Source organism: Sapajus apella, unplaced genomic scaffold (assembly GCF_009761245.1).
Source record: "Sapajus apella isolate SASKATOON/1434 unplaced genomic scaffold, GSC_monkey_1.0 scaffold25, whole genome shotgun sequence".
In the NCBI taxonomy this organism is placed as follows: domain Eukaryota; kingdom Metazoa; phylum Chordata; class Mammalia; order Primates; family Cebidae; genus Sapajus; species Sapajus apella.
In genome coordinates this window covers 13,752,178-13,760,898 of record NW_022436965.1, presented here as the reverse complement: position 1 = coordinate 13,760,898, position 8,721 = coordinate 13,752,178, and the positions used below count along the sequence as shown (strand labels likewise).

At 40.7% G+C, this 8,721-nt stretch overlaps 1 protein-coding gene across 2 annotated transcripts in view; it reads left to right on the top strand.

The window, feature by feature from the left end:
* The window catches only part of PAPPA2 (pappalysin 2), a 280,840-nt gene that overhangs the window by 211,411 nt on the left and 60,708 nt on the right, over positions 1 to 8,721 (top strand). The gene's annotated exons all lie outside the window — the stretch shown is intronic.

Here is an 8,721-nt window from a genome sequence, read left to right as displayed (position 1 = left end):
CACACACACACACACACACACACACACACACACACACACAGAGAAAGAGAAGCAAGTGGCTGGGCAGATCTTCTGATCATGAGGGATAGCTAGTAATTGCTGCTTGTTGATCATGGTCATGTGCCATTCGTTGTATTATACTTTGAATACACTACTTCACATAATCTACTCTTGACCCTGTGAAGAATGCATGACTGTTCCTATTTTCCAGCTAGGAATAGCTGAGGATAACAGAGGTTCGGTAATTTTTTTAAAGTTAGAGACTTATTAAGTGCCAAGGCTAGAGCTTTAACATTAGTCTCCTGATTCCAAAGCACCTGCTTCCAGCCACTCTGCCACACTCTGCCATATCCTCCTCCACTTCTCTTCCTGATGGGAATCTCTCAGTGCAGCCACTAGAGGCCTGCTGAGGCCACCATGACTTCTGATTCTCGCTTTTCAGTCTGGGCAAGGAAAATGCTAATCAACCCATTTCCTTCCAGCCCACATCAAGGGATGTGATGTCAGGAGTATGGCCAATGCAGAATCCACCTGTGTATATTCCAGGTCCTTAGGTATACCACAGCTTTTTAGAGGTTCTGATAACACATTAGCAGATTCGGGTCTTATCATTGCTGTGGCTTCTGCATAAGGGACATGCAAATAACGTTGCTTTCTCAAGGAGCAACAGTGACCTGAAGTGGTTGATTAAGTTAATTCCCAGGTGAGGGTGTAAGTGTGTGTATTTATCTGTGAGCACTTTCAGTCACACCTATCTGTGAGTCAGACTGATCAGGAACAGAGATATAACAATACATGGAGGAACTATTGTGCTGGAAACTTTGTGAAGATGACAAAAGGAGCTCTTACAAAGGAGATCACCTGTCCTCTGAAGTTGAGTGTTGAGTGTATACAGTGTGTTGCTCTTTTATGCCAGAATTTTTGTCTGATACATGGTAGTTTCTGAAGTGAAGTTAGAAAGTCTTTTCACTCAGAATACAGTTTAGCCTCTTACTACACGCAGTGTGGTACCTAGAGCAGCAATATTAGAATCACCAGGGAGCTTGTTAGAAATAAATCTGAGGATCTACTTCAGACTGACTCAATCAGAATATGCATTTTAAAAAGACCTGGGCTTTCAGCACTAGGTGGATACCATAAGTTCTGGAAATTGGAAAAAGCACATGTCCTTTCAGTGGACTTCCCTCAGGCTCTTCCTCACAACAGGTAGAAAAGAGAGAGAGGGAAGGAGAGGTGGAGGGGATATGCATATTTCCTCCATTTCTCCTTTTATACTTTTGGCTAAGACTTTTGAAAATCTCTGGGTTCTCACCTGCACTGTTCCCTCTGCCCAGCATATCCTCCTCCACTTCTCTACCTGATGAACCCACTCAAAGTCTTCCTTTGCTGTTATTCTTCATGTCTGCAGGCAGTGTTGGTGGCTCTCTCAGGTCAGTATTCCAACCCTAGTATAATATTCGTATTTGTTTTTACAACTGTAAGACCTAATATAATAAATAGATATATTCTAGGTTCTCAATAAATATTTGTTGAGTGAATGTATAAATGGACAAGTAATTGAATGGTAAAAGATAGTGAAAAAAAGGTTCCTATTAAATGTTTTCATGTTTCAAGTCCCCGAATTCCAGTGTAATTTCCAGTTCCTCAAACATGTGCTGATAAGAATTGATATTTGGATTTTGTGAAAAAATGCTAACAGCTATTATATACATTTGAATTTAAATCACATGAAATAGAGAAACCTCAGGTTGTTTTGAATTTGGGGTGTAACCTGGCCATATTTGGTAGAAAAACCTGTTGGCTGCATGGGGAATGGAAGAAATTCATGAAAATAGATGAAGTGGGGACTGTTGAATTTAAAGTGAGAGAGACCAGGAAAGAAGATGTAGAAGATTAAGATATCCACAATGGAAAATGGAGACACTGGGCTTAGGTGTTCAGACCTAGGGACCAGGCATTATTGTACCTGCCATTCTGGAGACACAAGATTTAGGAGAAGAAAGTCCGGAGATAAAAGTAAGGGGTGGGACATAGAAGTAAAATAGTCTACACACTTTTAGGAGTTAGCAGGTGGCTCATTTTCTCAGAGAGGCTCTGTTTTGCATGGGAGAAGAGCTTTGTAGGAGACTTTTTTTTCTGAGTCAGAGAAGAATGGAAGGCCAAAGCCACTATGTCTTGTCGGATGGTCCTGCTGATGCTATTTCTTATCGTGTAGAAAGGGCGTGTACATGACATCAGAAGACCTGGTATTAGAGAGTGCACAATAGCTCTGATGGGCTATAGATTTACCAGGTCTGAAGTTCACTTGCTCCCTATTTAGCATATTGGCTTGGGAAACCAGGCCTGCAATTTGTTAGAGGAAAACTGGCATGAGGTTTGGACATGCTCTGATGGTTCTATCTGGGGCTAAGTAGAGAACCATGTCTTTTAAAATGATCTAGATCACTACTTCTCAGTCTTTGATATTCATAGGAATTATTTTGGGGTCTTTTTAAAATGCATATTCTGATTGAGTCAGTCTGAAGTAGATCCTGAGATTTATTTCTAACAAGCTCCCTGGTGATTCTAATATTGCTGCTCTAGGTAACACTGTGTGTAGTAAGAGGCTAAACTGTATTCCGAGTGAAAAGACTTTCTAACTTCACTTCAGAAACTGACCATGTATCAGACAAAACACAACCAATTAATGCTTTAGTTTTCTAATTCATATAATGGAAATCATGCAATTGTCTCTTTCCCTTACATGTCCTTTTTAGGGATATTCTAAATGATGGAATTTGGGGCTCCTCAGTACAAATGCAGTAAGTGAGGAGAGGTAATTTATCTGTAGCTCCATTGGTAGGAACACGAGTGCTTCCATATTATAATATAGGCATTGGCATGAGACTCATAATAGTGCAAATCCCTGCTCTGCCCTCAACCGGTTAGATAACCCCAGGTGAGTTATTTTATGTTTCTAAATCTTACCTCATCTATATAATAAACATTTATACATTCATTGAACTAGTATTTATTGATGGCAATTATGTACCAAGCATTGTGCTGTGCAATGGGAATATCATAGCAAGTAATGCATTGCCTTCACCAAGCTCATATTCTATGGTGGGAGCTGATCATAAGCAAGTAAAACAAATATGCAAAATACTTCAGGATATGCATCCTATGAAAGAAAAAAGATGCTTTGATTAAAAAAGAAAAAGAGGGGCAAAATAAGGATGCACTGGGATGGTGAGAATTATGCTTAGGAAGAAAGAAGGAGCCAGTCAGGAGAAGATAAAAAAAGAAAAGCATTGTAACTGTAGAGAATGGCACCAACTCTTGTGCCTGGAAAGGTCATGGGTTATGCTTGGGATTCTAAGTTCAGTGTGGGTGAAGCACACTAAGGAAGTTGAACATGGCATTGAATGAGGTTGGAGAAAATGGGGTCAGAACACACAAGACCTCATGGGCTAAAGAAATAAGTTTAGATACGATTTTTCATCCAAACAGAAACAACAAAAATGTTCTACACAGGGAAATTTATTTTATGAAAGTTCCCTCTGACTGGTGTTTGCTGACTGGATGGGAAGGGACCCAGAGGAGAAGTGGGGTGTCCAGCTAGGAAGTGAGCAATGGTTGCTTGTGCTAATGTTTGTGGCTGTGAAGATGCTGACGTAAGAGACATTTTTCAGAAATACCTGGGAGGTGAAACAGGACTTGTTGACAGGTTAGAAGAAAGCAGATGGGGTGAGTAAAAAGATGAGATTGAGAGGAAGTGTAGAATCAGTGATGGTGTCTAAGTTCCAATCTTGAGAAACAGGGCAGATGATGGTATCGTTCACCAAGCTGTTGGTGGTTGAGGAGGCTAATATGTGGAGCGAGAGAATCAAGAACTCTGACAATAACAGTTCCTATCACACAGTGGGTTTGAGGACAAAAGAATATAGATGTATATTTTTCTATACAATAATTAGCACTTAAGTGGTCTACATGTTATTGTTTTCTGTTATTGCTGTTATTGAGGGAGTACCCATTGGAGACACCAGATGCCCTTGATTGGCAAAGACATGATAATTCTCTAGGACTCAACCAATCATACTTTTTCAATGTTACTCTTGAAAACCCTACAGTGGTGATAGAAGAATGGGGTAGACTATGTTTGTCTCAAGCAACATCAATCAAACTTTCAGCCAAGTTTTGATTACAAGATCTTTATTTCTGTCAATGACCTAAGAAGCAGAAAGAGCACAGCTGGGTTTTCAGCACTAGGTGGATACCATAAGTTCTGGAAATTGGAAAAAGCACCTTCTAACTTGGAAATTGTGTTGATTTGTCTGGAGAAGTTAGAGGGAAAATAAATACAAACCTTCCCCTAACCCCAACTCCTTGGGATACCATTTACAGAGTAAGAAAGAAATCACAGAGCAAGAACGCCCAACTAACAACCCTAGCCAAAAGGCTTGATGCTTAGCAAAGACCAAATGGGACGGTCATAGGGCTTGAGGTGGTTGATCTTTGCTCTCTGGTTTCTATACCTTACCAGCATGTGAAGGTAGCAAGGATCTTAGTAGTTTGCCAACCTGGCTGCACCTAAAAACTTCTGGCAAGTTTAAAGACACAGAGTCCTGGGCCAGTCTCAGGAGGTTTAATTCAGTAAGCCTAGCAATCTAGATTTTTTAAGTGGCTTCTACATAATTCTGATGGGATTGGTCTACATATGTAATTTGGAAATCATTATGTTATGTTATGGAAATCAGAATGTTATGATTTGAAAACTTTGAAATCTATGAATTTCTGTGTGACACTGGGTAAATCACTTCATGGTTACTAATGTGATTTCCTGCCTACAAATGAGATATTTTAGCTGATAGACAGCCAGCATAATGTTTTACATGGAAGGTACATGGCATGGGCTATCAAAGATGTCTTGGAATCTCTGTCCTAGTTAGGTTCTGTCTGTTTGTCTAGTATCCAATGCCATCATTCTTTGAAATGCAATCTGTTCACTTCATGTCTTCAAGGAGTCATTTAGCTCCTGATGCATAAGTCGTACAGAAAGGATCATTGTGAATAAACCAGTTTTTTCGTTAATGATTTTAAAGATGTCAAAGGTCACTCCTCAACATCATCAAACCAGAAGAAATGCAGAGGCACTGGCGATCGGTCCATCCACTGCTGTGTCTCAGTCAGTAACAGAACACCATTGATGGGTGGCTTAAACAACACAGATTTATATCTCACAGGTCTGGAGCTTGAGAAGCCCAAGGTGCTCGCAGATCCCTTATCTGGTGAGGGTACCTTCCTGGTTTGCAGATGATTGTCTTTTTGCTGTGTCCTCACATGGTAGAGCACAGAGAAGGCAAGCTCTCACATGTCTTCTCACAAGGGAACTGGGAGGGCTCCACCTTTGTGACTTAATTACCTTCCAAACACCCCACCCCCAAAATACCATCGCATTGGGCATTAGGATTTCACCATATGAGTTTGTGAGGTCCACAAACATTTAGTCCATAGCACCAGGTAACAAAAACATGAGCAGCATGGCTGGCAAGATTCAGACTTCAGTCTTCTTCAAGGGCCCTATGGGGAAACCAAATTTCCTGGAACTGTGAAGAATCCAGAACACTCTAAATTCCTGGCACAATCACTGTCTCTTTTGGAACAAAATGGCCAGGACCAGCTCATAGCACTGAAGTGCCAAGTTCCATACCATGAAATCTCAAGACTTGCACTATAGCTGGGATCCACGACATGAACATAAGGCAGAATGAGACAGCCTTCACGATTGGGCCCCGAGGAACTTAACCTAGCAAAGCTTTGCTAGAAGGCTGAGGGTGGGGCTTAGAGACTGTTGGTTGTCTGATGTAGAGAGATGCAGAAGCCCTGGGAGGTCCATGGAGAGATGATAGTGCAAAGCTGTCTTCTACAGAAAGGAGAAGAAACCGTTAGGAAAGAGAATCCTAAAGCTGAGAGGGGCAAAGGAACCCCTGCAGAAAGAAAACAGAACCTCCTAGGGAATCGGTACTCTCTCTCTGCTGCCCTCTTTCAGCTCCTGCCTGCCATGCCTCCTCTCCGTGGGGGTCGAATATAACTGCACTGTTCTCTTGCCACCTTCTAGCCATCCCCCTCACTGTATTGCTGGTGGTTTGTAGCGCAGGGCCCGTCGCATTGTCCGAGTACCACAATGGAAGGCTAAATTCTTCTTCCCCATCCAAGTTCGATCTGTCTGCTCTCACCCCTGAGGTTATTAAACTGGCAAGGAAATATATGAAATTGGCATTCTTGAATGGCTCTTTAACTCTGGGCAAGGAAAGGGAAGACTATTTCCATGGTTGAAGTATTCCAACCAATTCAGAGAAAAATACCACATGAAGTCAAAATATGATCTTCCTGGCCAAGCAAGGGTTTTCCTTTATAACCATGCTGACATGCAAGGTTTTTACAGTCGTCCCTCTCCCCTGCTGTCAGTGGTATTGCCTGTTCTCTCCTGCTGGGGGATGTCAGTTCAGCAGAGGTAGGGGAAGGATTTCATCTGTGGGAGGTGGTAGAAAGAAGAGAGTCCCTGGGAGGATATAAACTCTGCAGTGTGAAGGAGGAGTAAAATATCCATTCTAGGAGAGGGACAAAAAGGAGCCTCGTTAGAGTAAAAAAGAGCTGCAAGCCCTTCATTGAAAATAGATTTGGAAAGACATTTTTAAACGTCATCTTTCTGGAGGGAAAGAAGCAATTTACTAAGCAGTACATTTCATTTATATAAAATTCAAAACCAGGCAAAACTCCTCTATGCTGATGAAAGTCAGAAGAGTGTGGTATTGCAAAATACTATATGCCGTGAGGGTGGGAGAATTTTAACTGGGAAGGAATGCAAGGGGGAATTCTTAGGTAATGGACATATTCTGCATCTTGATCTGCCTGGTGGTTACCCAGCTATATTCACAGCCAGGCGTGGTGGCTCATGCTTGATATCCCAGCACTTTGGGAGGCCAAGGCGTGTGGATAACATGAAGTCAGGAGTTCAAGATCAGCCTGGCCAACATGGTGAAACTCCATCTCTAAAAAAAATAAATAAATAAAAATAGTAAAAATAAATAAATAAAAATATATGTAAATAAAAATAATATACATAGGTATAGTATTGAAATATTTATTTCAAACACTTGAAATATAGCTCAAAAATGGTATTTATTTTAATAGCTAGAAGATGCATGTCCACACAGACTATGATGCTAAAAAATTCCAGTTCAAAAAATCAGATTTGTTTGAGACATGATCTCATTCTATCACCCAGGCTAGAATGCAGTGGCATGATCATGGCTCACTGCAGCCTCGACTTCCCAGGCTCAAGCCATCCTCTCACCTCATCCTCCCCAGTAGCTAGCACTACAGGTGCATGCCACCGTATCTGGAAAATTTTTATATTTTTTTGTAGATATGAGAGCTTTGCCATGTTGCCCAGGCTGGTTTCAAATTCCTGACCTCAAGTGATCTGTCCACCTCAGCCTCCCAAAGTGCTGGGATTACAGGAGTGAGCCACTGTGCCCAGCCAAAAATCAGATTTCTATTGCAAAATGTCTTAGGAATAAAGATATGAATCTAAATAATTATTTAATAATAAAACGTCCACTTATTTCTAAATATATATTTTTCATATATGTTAAACTATTAAAATATTTTAGTAAAATTATTTGAAGTTAAATGAATTCTGTGATGTAACATCTTGGACAAATTGCTTAACATACTTCAGTGTGTCTCTATAAAATGGAAATAAAAACATGATTTTATTAGTATTATAATGATTCAACTTGGTACTTATCAAATGTGCCTTGCAATGTACCTGACATGGTGTTAGTTTCAATTCAGTGATTCCATTCAGAAGATATTTATTTAATGCTGAATATAAACCAGATATTATTTTAGTTCTCTTTTTTTTTCTTTTTTTTAATTGCATTTTAGGTTTTGGGGTACATGTGAAGAACCTGTAAGATTGTTGCATAGGTACACACATGGCATTGTGGTTTGCTGCCTTCCTCCCCATCACCTATATCTGGCATTTCTCTCCATGTTATCCCTCCCCAACTTCCCACCTCCCGCTGTCCCTCCCCTATTTCACCCCCACAGACCTTAGTGTGTGATGCTTCCCTCCCTGTATCCATGTGTTACCATTGTTCAACACCCCCCTATGAGTGAGAACATGTGGTGTTTGATTTTCTGTTCTTGTGTCAGTTTGCTGAGAATGAATTAAAAACAAGACTACCACATATCCTCTGGCTTCTGGAAGCTTCCAGTCTGATGGGAAAGACAGTCACATGTGCATTTATAAAGCAGTGTGGTAAATGTTTCACTAGCATAAGGTTAGAGTGCTGTGGAAGCCCACAAGAGGAACTGCGCAGCAGTCAGAAGACAACAAGCACAAGTTGGTGGGAATATTTAACCTTCAAAGGGTCATAATTAGACTAGAAAATGGTAATTTAAAGCTACCACATGGTTGAAAGAGTCAATGGTCAAGGGTTATTTATATTTTAGAATTGCAAACTTATCTGTAACCAGGAGTGTTTTGCATTAGAAGTGGACATGTTAAAACAGCAACATGGAAACCACTTTCGAACTGCAGTGAGTCAAAAGGGGAATGGAATGGAATTTTCAGTAGCAAGGACCCTAATTCCATTGACTCCAGTTGACATGAAATCCTGTTTCTCTGGTTGGAGACCACATCTGTGCCTGAGAAGGAGGATCAATTCTTCC